The 13,948-nt window shown below is 45.4% G+C and overlaps 1 long non-coding RNA gene across 1 annotated transcript in view; it reads left to right on the top strand.

Moving 5' to 3' along the window:
• The window catches only part of LOC137326932 (uncharacterized), a 22,580-nt gene extending 8,632 nt beyond the window's left edge, over positions 1 to 13,948 (top strand). Inside the window, exons 3-4 of the long non-coding RNA XR_010964300.1 lie at positions 5,009 to 5,271; positions 13,682 to 13,948. This is a non-coding gene — a long non-coding RNA (uncharacterized lncRNA). The remainder of the gene's footprint in view (positions 1 to 5,008; positions 5,272 to 13,681) is intronic.

Genomic DNA, 13,948 nt, shown 5'->3' with positions numbered 1-13,948 from the left:
TTATTGAAGGCCAGGATGTTCCTCCCTGTGATACAGTGCCCAAATCTATAGACAGCACTCATCAATAATGATCCTTTAACATTTCTCAAGCAGCAACAAGCCATTTCATCAATAAGTTTGTTATTTTAGCTATGGAATGCGTGATTTTGGATGAAAATGGCCCAACAAATCTAAGATATGTCCCTTTTAGTAGCCCTGGATCTCCTAGCTTGAGAGAATTCTATTTCCTCCTCATCTTTCTCGACCTCAATGCTCTCCTGGCCAGACTCCTATCCTCCACCCTCCATAAACTTCAGCTCATCCAAAGCTTTGGTGCTTGTATCCTATCCCGCACCAAATCCAACTCACCCATCACCCCTATGCTTGCTGACATACATTGGCTCCGGATCCCCCAATGCCTCAAATTTAAAATTCTCATCCTTGTGTTTAAAATATCTTCATGGCCTGTCCCCTTCCTATTTCTGTAATCTCCCCCAGCTCTACAACCCACCCCCCCCCCCCAAAACTTTGCATTGCTCTGACACTGGCCTATTCTGCATCCTTTCCTCCCTTTGATCCACATTCAGTGGCTGTACTTTTAGCCATCTAGGCCCTATACTCTGAAATTCCCTCCCTAAACTTCTCCACTGCCCTCTTTTTCTTTAAGACATACCTTAAAGCCCATCTCTTTGCCCGAGCTTTTGGTCACCCCCCCACCTAATATCTCCTTCTTTGTCTTGGCATCCATTTTTGTCAGTGGGTGTCTTGGGATGTTTTTCTATGTTAAAGGCACTATATAAATGCATGTTACTGTTGTATTTAGCGTTCTATGATCAGTGGGCATAGTGAGGAGAAGCCTTTCAGCAGTGGCATGCATGGAGTAGCACAGAAATAGACAGATGAGGCACATCAGAGGCAGTTCTGTGCCTACACATAGCTCTGCACAAGTAACAGTAAGTCTGGCCAGGAGAGCATTGAAATAGTCAAGTCTAGAGTTGACAAAAGCATGGATGAAGGTTTCAATAACAGATGGGCTGAGGTGGCAGCAGGCGGTCTTTGTGATGGAGATATGAGGAAATTGTGGCTGATCTAAGACTGGATGTTGGACAAGTAGTCTGACAAAACTGCAGCTAGGAGACCCCTGGCACTGATACAGCTGTATCAGAGTTAGTCACAGATAAGGTTGCAGACCTCCTGAATTTGCTGCAACTCACGAGTTGGCCTATGCAGCCACTCGGCAGTGGTACTCCCTGAACAAGGATAGCACTTAGTATTCGGCACAAATACAAATACAAGGCAATGCAAAGAGGCAAATTTACCAGCAAAACGCTTTGGACATGTACAGCACGACTACAACACAACTGAATAAAATTAATTCATGAACTAATTTTTGCCAGGTATTGCAGTCTGTGGTTCTTCCATTGTACAGAAAAGAAAGCATCAGATCACCAAAGGACAAACAGATGCCATCTGTGGATGACTGGAATGGCCCTGTGGGATAAAAATTGAGGGCATTGGTGACCTACAACGTCACTGGTGGTGCTTTTCGGATAGCTGACTGTCTCTGCTGTCCCTAACACATCTCACACAGCCTCCCTGGTGAAATTGACCCTCCTTGTTCACCAATCCCAGATAGCTGACTCCAATGCAACCTGCAGTATTACCTCTCTAAGTTGTGTACCTCCTATACGCTTTGTGCTTCAAGGCTACCCTCTGCTTATTCTTCTCCTTTACCTCTCTGATAAACGTTGTCTCTGAAAAAAACTCCTGACCACCATTATCTACTTTAGTGATAATTTGAAATCTTCCTGTTCATTAAACTAATACCAGGTCTAATGTGGAGTAAAACACTCAGGCTCAAAAATTTGTCCGAGTAGGGCTGAGTGGACCAATTTCTATGCCTCACTTTTAATTTGACTATGCAATTGTAGAATGCTGAACGAGTTCATCAGTATGACGTAAACAAGTAAAAATGGATTTCTCTCTCACTTTTCACTCATGTCTGTTGATCTATTTTTGCAGAGCAGCACAAAGCACACATGAATAGTCTGTTGATGCTTTCTACTAACATTGAACCTGTTTTTACTCAGGGGCAGGGGGATGACCCAGGAAACTACAGACCACTGAAGCTAACACCTGTTATGGGTAAATTATTAGAAGGCAGCCTTATACAAGGATAATGAAATACTTAGATTGAGGGAGTCAACATGGATTTACAGGAGGGAGTCTTGCATAACAAATTTACTGGTGTTCCTTAAGGAACTGACAGACCTTGTTGACAATAGCAATTCTGTGGCTGTGATGTATTTAGATTTTAGCAATGCTTTTGATACTACATACCACAAATAAATTAGTCCATGAGGTAGAAAGGCATGGAATGGGACACGAGTATCTGAAGTAGACTGAAAATTTACCAAACCAGAGAAAGAAAAGGTAAAATTAAAACAAAAAAGTGCTGGAAATACACAACAGGTCAGTCAGTATCTGTAGAAAAGAAATGACAGACTAAGGTTTCAGGTGTGTACCCTTCATCAGAATTGAAGATATGGAGGCATTTTAGTAAGTTTGGAAAAAATGGAGAGAAAAAAGGAGGAGGAGAAAAGTAAAGGAATCAACAAATACACCAATAACAGGGAGGCAGTTAGAGAGGTTAAATTACCTGCAAACTGCTTGGGCCTGATTATCCACAGGACCTTGATCCCAGCACAACTATCGGGATCTACCATCAGTGACCTCTGGCATTGACGCCACCAAAATTTGCAGGATCAGAGGAAGGTCATACAATTTATATAATCTGGTCAGGTGCCTGTGCCATTAGGGATGCATCCTAGGCCTCACCAAAGTGGAGAAGCCAGGAATCCCAGTAGAGGGTGCCGAGTCCAGGAGAATGTGACTCCCTCCATCCCCAGGAAACATTTGAAGAAAAGTTAACACTGTTCCCATTGGTGGAAGAGTAAAGAACCAGAGGGCATAGATTTAAGGTGATTGGCAAAAGAACCAAAGGTGACATGACGAAAAACTTTTTTACACAGTGAATGGTTAGGATCTGAAATGCACTGTCTGAGGAGGTGGTGGAGGCAGAGTCAATCATGGCCTTCAAAAGGGAACTGGATAAGTACTTGAAAGTAAAAAAATTGCAGGGCTGTGGAGATAAGGCGGGGGAGTGGGACTAGCTGGATTGCTCTTGCACAGAGCTGGCGTGGACTTGATGGGCCAAATGGCCTCCTTCCGTGCTATAACCTTTCTACGATTCTGTGATTCTATTCAAATCTCTTTGGCGTTCAGGTCTGGGCCACGACCTGGACCCCAAAGTAGGCCACATCCCTGCCTTCAGCACACCAATTTGCTTGTTTTTACTCTGCATCTGATCTGCTGATGTCCCACCAGTCCAGGGATGATAACAGTCCTAATCTGATAGTCCAGGCCCTGGCTAAGCTCCCTTTTATACCGTTGACCTTGTTTGGGGCAAGTGGAGGCTCTGCTCCTAATAAGGCCCTGCAGAAACTGCCAGGGAAGGCTGAAACCCTGTGTATCTAGGTCCCGGTCGAATTCATGGTCCTTTCAAATGCAAGTTACATTTGGATTGTGCTGGAAGGGCCACTGAACGGCCCCTTTATCTTTTAGTCTTCAGTTCCAATGAAAGGTGCACACACAAAATGTCATATCCTGTCTTTTCTTTTTACAGTAAGTGGTTATGAATGGAGCTGTACCAACATGACAAAGGGCACTAATGGAGTTCCACAGGGATAAGTGCTGGGGCCATTGCTGTTTACAGTGTATACGAACAGAGGAACATATAGTCCTTCAAACATAAAAATATAAAATAAAACCATATTTAAAAAGTACTGCAATTGGGATCAGTATTAAAAAATATGTCCTATTAGGAACAACTATTTCTAATATGCTTATTTTCCAGAATTCTGTACTTGATTTATCCTAACCCCTACCTGCAGTTATTGCAAGGAATGTATTTTGCTTGATGACTAAGGCATGATCTTTAAGATTATGATTGCTAATTTTACTGCGTTGGAAAGGCTCTTAGCCGGTACGTGTAATGGCTGTGGGTATGATTATGGTGGGATAATAATTATGAAATTAGTCATAAATATAAATTGTTGCCCTCTATCATATAATAATCAGGTATTTCCCTATGATTAAGAATTATCATTAGGGCCACTCGAAAATGCCCTTAACAAATCATTATCCCATGCTATTCCACACATGTAGAGATAAGGGGCATGATTTTAACTTGGAGCCAGGAACTCAGCGGGTGGGTGAATTTGCGCGTGGGGAACCCGGAAATCAAATGTGCTTGTTTAAATCTGCAATCGCAACTCAATTGCAGTCAATTACCTTTGCTTCCCGGTTTCGTGTCTCCAAGCTGCGCAGCGGGCCTACTGCACACCTGAATTACGTGATTTAAAGCCCACTCTTTAAAGAGCCAGCCCAAGAATAGATTTTGAAGGAGAAAGGAGAAATGGAGTCCAGGAAAGCAAAAGTTGCATCCAGGTTCACGGATGCTTCACTAGAAGTACTGCTGGGTGCAGTGAGAGCCAGGAGGGAGCTATGTTATCCAAGCGATGGGAGGAAGAAACCTATTTCTGCCACCAAGAAGGCGTGGTTGGAGGTGGCAGGAGAGGTGAGCAGCAGGAGCTTGGCTGCAATGTAGAAAGTGCTTTAACGACCTAACAGTCAGGAAAAGTGAGTACATTTGCTAATTCATGCATGTCCTGTGAAATGCAACACCCTGCCTCGCACTCTGTGTTGCCAAGCCTACTCCATCACATTATTCCTCACACCCACTTAACTTTCAGCATCAACTAACCTCCACTTTCTATGCACTTCCTCACATCCCCATTTATGCACCCACCACTGCCACTCACCCCAATCCTGATGCAATGTGATGCATCTGTCTGATAGTCACCCTCTGATGCATCTGATACATTGTCAACCTCACCCAAAGCAATGCAGCCATCGGATGAATACGTCACCTTCAGTCACTCACGGGTCTGTTTTTTCTCCCTTGTAGGAGAAGAGAGCGCAAAATGCAAAGGAGAGGATGAGGACCGGAGGTAGACCACCACAAATAGTCCAGCTGACATGCAGAGAAGGAGGCCGTGGAGATAAGTTGCACCGCTGTATGTCTATCCATCAGAGATGGAGGGACTGGCAACCTGCAGATGGCTGGTGACAGAACTTTAACAGCTTTCACACACGTGATGAATTAATTTTATCAATGATAATTGACACTTGGAGGAGTCCAACTCTATCGCTAGTGGATTGATGATGCAGGTAAGTGTGGGAACATCTGCGATGGAGAGAATGGTAGCCTTCATTGAGTTTCAAACACGGCTCTCAAATTAGTTCATGCAGGCCATGACAACAGCCTTGCGGACTCTGGATGCCAATATGTCTGCTGCCTTAAACAGGCAGACAGATACTTTAGCCGTGGCCTTAGAAAACGTCACATCTCTTCACCAACCTGCTGGCCAGCAGAGTGGTGGGAGTGATGTTGCGCTCGCCCGGGAGACGGATGATGGCGAAAGGGACATGGAAGTGGGGATTCCATCAAACGCTCCCGCATCTCCCCATTGCCCCCTCCTCAACTAGTACCCGCAATGCTGCCTCCTCTCCCGATGGCCGAGTCTGCCCCTGCACAGATGTAGATGGAGCAGTCTTTGTCGAGGCCCTCACGGGCTTCAAAACCCAGAGGTCATAGGTCGAGAGCATCTCAGCAGCTAGGGCAGGGATCTGAGCAACCTGCCACTACCTCTGCTGAAGCCATAGGGGATGCACCATGTAGAAGCGGTAGAAAGAGAAAGATTAAGCAATTGTAAGTCACCAAGGTATTTACAAGGGTTTTTGATGAGCTGGCATGTTGTTAATTTATATATTTTTTTGTTACGGCGCCTTAAATTTAATAATTACCACCACTGCCGCGTTTTGGCCATTATTGAGTACCTTTTGTGCTTTTGTGAATTCGCTCTTTCATGTGCTTCATCTTGAATGCCAAGACACAATGAAATCCATTGGGCATGTGTGCAGTAGGTATATGCACGGTTTTGTGCAAAGTTGTGGGGGGGGCGTTGGTGGTGGTGGTTGTTTCAGGCGGCCTGGGTAGTTCAGTCATCAATTTATACATCTCATTATGAGAACCCTGTTAGAGATGAAGGAATCATGAGCAGCAATGTGCACCGCTACTCTGGCGATGGGTTCCCCATTCTCAATTTCCTCCTCTTCATCCTCGTCCTTGTCCTCCTCCTCCTGCTCTTCTCCAATGTTGCTGCTGGATGAGGATGTTTGACAAGCGCATTTGACCTCCTCTACCTGTAACCCTCTCTGCTGTGCTATTTTGTGCAGGACGCAGCACATGACGATTATTCTGCACACCCTCACTGGTGAGCACTGAAGGGCTCCCCCAGATCGATCCAGGCACCTGAAGCGCATCTTCAACATTCCTATGGCTTGTTCAATGACACACCTGGTGGTGATGTGGCTCTGGTTGTACTGTTGCTATGCCTTATTGGTGCGGTTTCTCACAGGATATAGCTGCCAGACTGGGCCTGCGGCAGGTGGTGAGCGAACCAACACGAGGGAGAAACCTACTTGACCTCGTCCTCACCAATCTACCTGTCGCAGATGCATCTGTCCTTGACAGTATTGGTAGGAGTGACCACCGCACAGTCCTCGTGGAGACGAAGTCCCATCTTCACACTGAGGACACCATCCAACGCATTGTGTGGCACTACCACCGTGCTAAATGGGACAGATTCAGAATAGATCTAGCAGCTCAAAACTGGGCATCCATGAGGCGCTGTGAGCCATCAGCAGCAGCAGAATTGTATTCCAGCACAATCTGTAACCTCATGGCCCGGCATATTCCTCGCTCTACCATTACTAACAAGGTGTGGAGATGCCGGTGATGGACTGGGGTTGACAATTGTAAACAATTTTACAACACCAAGTTATAGTCCAGCAATTTTATGTGAAAAAGACACATCGTTCACCTGACGAAGGAGGAAGCCTCCGAAAGCTTGTGAATTTAAAATAAAATTGCTGGACTATAACTTGGTGTTGTAAAATTGTTTACAATTACTAACAAGCCAAGGGATCAACCCTGGTTCAATGAGGAGTGTAGAAGAGCATGCCAGGAGCAGCACCAGGCATACCTAAAAATGAGGTGCCAACCTGGTGAAGCTACAACACAGGACTACATGCATGCTAAACAGTGGAAGCAACATGCTATTCACAGAGCTAAGCGATTCCACAACCAACGGATCAGATTAAAGCTCTGGAGTCCTGCCACATCCAGTCGTGAATGGTGGTGGACAATTAAACAACGAACGGGAGGAGGAGGCTTCATGAACATCCCCATCCTCAATGATGGCAGAGTCCAGCACGTGAGTGCAAAAGATAAAGCTGAAGTGTTTGCAACCATCTGCAGCCAGAAGTGCTGTGTAGATGATCCATCTCGGCCTCCTCCCGATATCCCCACCATCACAGAAGCCAGTCTTCAGCCAATTCGATTCAATCCACGTGATATCAAGAAACGGCTGAGTGCACTGGATACAATAAAGGCTATGGGCCCCGACAACATCCCAGCTGTAGTGCTGAAGAATTGTACTCCAGAACTAGCCGCGCCTCTAGCCAAACTGTTCCAGTACAGCTACAACACTGGCATCTAGCCAACAATGTGGAAAATCGCCCAAATATGTCCTGTCCACAAAAAGCAGGACAAATCCAATCCGGCCAATTACCACCCCATCAGTCTACTCTCAATCATCAGCAAAGTGATGGAAGGTGTCGTCGACAGTGCTATCAAGCGGCACTTACTCACCGGGACCGATGTCCCCGCGGGGGTGTTTGCTAGTGCTGTTGGGGAAGGTTTAAACTACAATGGCAGGGGGATGGAAACCTGAGCAGGGAGACAGAGGAGGGGGAAACATGGATAGAAACAAAATACAGAAAGGGAAGAAGCAATTGTGGAAGGCAGAGAAAACAAGGGTGAAAAACAAATAGGGCTATAGTGCAAAATAAAACTAAGATGACAAGCAATCTTAAAAAAGACAGGTCTAAAGGCATTGTGTCTTAATGCGTGGAGCATTCGCAATAAGATAGATGAATTAACTGCGTAGATAGATATTAACGGTTATGATATAGTTGCGATTATGGAGACATGGCTGCAAGGTGACCAAGGATGGGAACAGAACATCCAGGGGTATTCAATATTTAGGAAGAACAGGCAAAAAGGGAAAGGAGGTGGGGTAGCATTGTTAGTAAAGGAGGAAATCAATGCAATAGTGAGGAGGCATATTGGCTCGGAAAATCACAATGTGGAATCTGTGTGGGTGGAGCTAAGAAACACCAAGGGGCAGAAAATGTTGGTGGGGGTTGTCTATAGGCCCCCAAACAGTATTGGAGATGTAGGGGAGGGCATTAAACAGGAAATAAGAGATGCATACAAGAAGGGTACAACTATAATCATGGGTGACTTTAATCTACATATAGATTGGTCAAACCAAATTAGCAATAATACTATGGGGGAGGAATTCCTGGAGTGTGTATGTGATGGTTTTCTAGACCAATACGTTGAGGAACCAATTAGAGAACAGGCGATCCTTGACTGGGTATTTTGCAATGAGAAAGGATTAATTAACAATCTTAGGGAAGAGCGACCATAACATGATAGAATTCCTCATTAAGATGGAGAGTGAAGTAGTTGAATCCGAAACTGGGGTCCTGAATCTAAATAAAGGAAATTATGAAAGTATGAGGTGCGAGTTGGCTATGATAGATTGGGGAACTTTACTAAAAGGGATGACAATGGCTAAGTGGATAGGCAATGGCTAATATATAAAGAACGTGTGCAAGAATTACAACAATTATTCATTCCTGTCTGGCGCAAAAATAAAATAGGAAAGGTGGCTCAACCGTGGCTTACAAAAGAAATTAGGGATAGTATTAGATCCAAAAAGGAGTTATATAAAATTGCCAGATAAAGAGGCAAACCTGAGGATTGGGAGCAGTTTAGAATTCAGCAAAGGAGGACAAAGAGATTGATGAAGAGGGAAAAAATAGAGTATGAGAGTAAACTAGCAGGGAACATAAAAACTGACTGTAAAAGCTTCTATAAATAAGTCAAGAGAAAAAGATAGGTGAAGACAAATGTAGGTCCCTTACAGTCAGAAATAGGGGAAATTATAACGGGGAACAAAGAAATGGCAGAACAATTAAACACATACTTTGGTTCTTTCTTCACAAAGGAGGAAACAAATAACCTCCCAGAAATGTTAGGGAACCAAGGGTCTGGTGAGAGGGAGGAACTGATGGAAACCAGTATTAGTAAAAAAAAATAGTGCTAGGGAAATTAATCGGGCTAAAGACTGATTAATCCCCAGGGCCTGAAAATCTACATCCCAGAGTACTAAAGGAAGTGGCCCTGGAAATAGTGGTGACTGGTGATCATCTTCCAAAATTCTATAGACTCAAACAGTTCCTACAGATTGGAGGGTGGCAAATGTAACCCCACTATTCAAAAAAGGAGGGAGAGAAAAAACAGGGAAATACAGATCAGTTAGCCGAACATCAGTGGTGGGGAAAATGCTAGAGTCGATTATAAAAGATGTGATAACAGAACACTTGGAAGGCATTAATGGGATTGGACAAAGTCAGCATTGGTTTATGAAAGGGAAATCATGCTTAACAAATCTACTGGAGTTTTTTGAGGATGTAACTAATAGAATAGATAGGGGAGAACCAGTGGATGTGGTGTACTTGGATTTTCAGAAGGCTTTTGATAAGGTTCCACACAAGAGGTTAGTGTGCAAAATTAAAGCACATGGGATTGGGGGGAATATACTGGCATGGATTGAAAATTGGTTGACAGACAGGAAACAGACAGTAGGAATAAACGGGTCTTTTTCCGGGTGGCAGGCAGAGACTAGTGGGGTACTGCAGGGATCAGTGCTTTGGGCCCCAGCTATTCACAATATATATCAGTGATTTGGATGAGGGAACTAAATGTAACATTTCCAAGTTTGCAGACAACACAAAGCTTGGGTGGAATGTGAGCTGTGAGGAGGTTGCAAAGTGGCTCCAATGTGATTTAGACAAGTTGGGTGAGCGGGCGAGAACATGGCAGATGCAGTATAATGTGGATAAATGTGAGGTTATCCACTTTGGTTGTAAAAACAGAAAGGCAGATTATTATCTGAATGGTGATAGATTGGGAAAAGGGGAGCTGCAACGAAACCTAGGTGTCCTTGTACACCAGTCGCTGAAAGCGAGCATTCAGGTGTAGCAAGCAGTTAGGAAGGCGAATGGTATTTTGGTGTTCATTGCAAGACGATTTGAGTACAGGAGCAGGGATGTCTTACTGCAGTTGTACGGGGCCTTGGTGAGACCACATCTGGAGTATTGTGTGCAGTTTTGGTCTCCTTATCTGAGGAAGGATGTCCTTGCCATGGACGGAGTGCAACGAACCAGACTGATTCCTGGGATGGCAGGACTGACGTATGAGGAGAGTTTGGGACGACTAGGCCTATATTCACTAGAGTTTAGAAGAATGAGAGGTGATCTCATCGAAACATATAAAATTCTAACAGGACTAGATGGATTAGATGCAGGGAGGTTGTTCCCGGTGGCTGGGGAGTCCAGAACCAGGGGTCACAGTCTCAGGATACGGGGTATGCCATTTAGAACTGAGATGAGGAGAAATTTCTTCACTCAGAGGGTGGTGAACCTGTGGAATTCTCTACCACAGAAGGCAGTGGAGGCCAAATCATTAAATATATTCAAGAAGGAGATAGATATATTTCTTAATGCTAAAGGGATCAAGGGATATGGGGAAAAACACGGGAAAGGGTACTGAGTTAGATGATCAGTCATGATCATTTTGAATGGCGGAGCAGGCCCGAAGGGCCGAATGGCCTACTCTTGCTCCTATTTTCTATGTTTCTATGTAATAACCTGCTCACCGATGCTCAGTTTGGGTTCCGCCAGGACCACTCGGCTCCAGACCTCATTACAGCCTTGGTCCAAACATGGACAAAAGAGCTGAATTCCAGAGGTGAGGTGAGAGTGACTGCCCTTGACATCAAGGCAGCATTTGACCGAGTGTGGCACCAAGGAGCCATAGTAAAATTGAAGTCAATGGGAATCAGGGGGAAATCTCTCCAGTGGCTGGAATCGTACCTAGCACAAAGGAAGATGGGAGTGGTTCTTGGAGGCCAATCATCTCAGCACTAGGACATTGCTGCAGGAGTTCCTCAGGGCAGTGTCCTAGGCCCAACCATCTTCAGCTGCTTCATCAATGACCTTCCCTCCATCATAAGGTCAGAAATGGGGATGTTCGTTGATGATTACACAGTGTTCAGTTCCATTCGTAACCCCTCAGATAATGAAGCAGTCCGAGCCCGCATGCAGCAAGACCTGGGGGTCACCATTGACCGGAAACTTAACTGGACCAGCTACATAAATACTGTGGCTACAAGAGCAGGTCAGAGGCTGGGTATTCTGCGGCGAGTGACTCACCTCCTGACTCCCCAAAGCCTTTCCACCATCTACAAGGCACAAGTCAGGAGTGTGATGGAATACTCTCCACTTGCCTGGATGAGTGCAGCTCCAACAACAGTCAAGAAGCTGGATAACATCCAGGACAAAGCAGCCCGTTTGATTGGCACCCCATCCACCATCCTAAACATTCACTCCCTTCACCACCGGCGCACCGTGGCTGCAGTGTGTACCATCCACAGGATGCACTGCAGCAACTCGCCAAAGCTTCTTCGACAGCACCTCCCAAACCCGCGACCTCTACCACCTAGAAAGACAAGGGTAGCAGGCACATGGGAACAACACCACCTGTACGTTCCCCTCCAAGTCACACACCATCCCGACTTGGAAATATATCGCTGTTCCTTCATTGTCGCTGGGTCAAAATCCTGGAACTCCCTACCTAACAGCACTGTGGGAGAACCATCACCACACGGACTGCAGTGGTTCAAGAAGGTGGCCCACCACCACCTTCTCAAGGGCAATTAGGGATGGGCAATAAATGCTGGCCTTTCCAGCAATGCCCACATCCCATGAACGAATAATAAAAAAGGTGTCATGAGCCATATCTGCAGGGGGTATCCCTTGTCTCCAGGGAGCCAGTCCTTAAGTTTGCCTTCCATGTGGAAGAGGTCCAGGATGTTGGACTCACGCAAAATGAATGAATCCTGACAGCTGCCAGGGAATCTGGTGCACACTCCTGCAGAAATCTCTGCCGTTGATCGCACACCAGCTGTGCATTGATGGAGTGATATCCCTTTTGGTTTATGAACAGTCCCGGCTCATGTGGAGGTCCTAGGATTGCTATGAGTGTGCAATCAATTGCATTCTGCATCCGTGGGAAGCCAGCCAGAGAGTTTGAAACCCACTGCCCTCAGTCTGGCTGATGTCATCGCAGGGGAAGTTGATGTAGTCAGATGTTCTGGCAAACAAGCCATCCATCACCTGTCTTATACACTTATGTGCAGATGACTGAGACACCCTGGAGATGTTACCAGTGGCACCTTGGAAGGATCTGGAGGTGAAGAAACTGAGGGCAGTCGGGACTTTAACTGTGATGGGCAATGCGTGGCCACCAAGTCCAGCCAGGAGCAGCTCTTGATGAAGGAGCGTGCAGATGTCTGCAACCATCTGCCGATTCAATCTCATCCTGCATAGGCACTGCTCCTCAGAGAGGTCCAGGAAGCTCAGCCTCAGCCTGTACACTCTCTCACGTGGGTCGTGCCTCCTGTGGCCTCAGCCCCTCCATTGGTCCCCTCTCTGCTCTTCTCCAGGTCATTGTTGTGCACCTCTGTCTTGAGCAACTGCAGATCCCAGAACTGTATACCGTGCCTGCTGCAGATGGTGATGTTCCTCCTCCTCAGATGTACTGTGGAATACATGCATTGCACCCACTCCCCCATCCTGATCTTGTCAGTTTGAGTGGGTCCAAAATGAAGGTACTTTTGTCTGAACACAAGAATTCTCAGTATCAACAAAGAAATCTCAGTGTAAACACAAAGAACTCCCAGCCAAACGTTTGTCTGAGGGAACTGAGTGTCCAGCTGCAATAACTCACCTTTTATTTGGCCCTTTAAACCTGTGTCAATCACAGGTTTAAAGGGCCAAATGAGCTTCAGCTGCAACTTGCCTCCATTTCACTGGCGTGTTTCAGAAGCCACGGGAGACACGTTCAGGAGTAGATAAATCCGTTCCTGTTGCAGAATCCACAAAAGGTTAAGTACCTGAAGTGTTTCAACTACCTGAATTGGCTTTTAAAATATTGGCCCGCCGGCTTTACGTAGGGACAGTACTTTTGGGTTTCTGTTGCCCGCGTGCATCCTAACACGCCTGGGTTAAACCCAGAAGTGGGCGCGTTGGAGCCGGGATGCGGTCCCATTCCAAAAACAAACTATTTTTACTGCTCACCCGCCCCCAGCCCACCCGTTCTTGGGGGTTAAAATTACCCCCAAGAAATAGGTAAAATGTCCTTAAAAGAACTTTTATAACATGCAAGACAGAAAGATATTTTCTTCTTGGGCATAGCCCATTATCATGCTATCAACACCAAAAGAAATAAGAAACCAGATCGAACTAACACGCCCATACACAATCCTTATTGTCTGATATACCTTGCCTTACTATCTTTTCTATCTCTGTCCTTTTTAAACAGCTTTCTATCAAGAAGAACCTGACCAGCAATCCTTCATGAAACTTGCAGAAATCTTTCACTTGACAGCAAGAAGCAAAATGTATTTATTAGCACTCCCAGTCCTAACCAGAGCAGTAAAATGAAATTCATCTTGTCTGTCAAATAGCTAATTAAAACCCTATTGCTTCAGTGCTATGTGACTTCTGAATCTAATTTCATAATAGATCATAAACAGCAAAGACTGTTGTATTTTTGATCAAAGTAAGGCATGTCTCAAAACCAATAAAA

Source organism: Heptranchias perlo, chromosome 11, assembly GCF_035084215.1.
Source record: "Heptranchias perlo isolate sHepPer1 chromosome 11, sHepPer1.hap1, whole genome shotgun sequence".
Classification (NCBI taxonomy): Eukaryota; Metazoa; Chordata; class Chondrichthyes; order Hexanchiformes; family Hexanchidae; genus Heptranchias; species Heptranchias perlo.
This window is presented reverse-complemented; position numbering and strand designations above follow the sequence as displayed.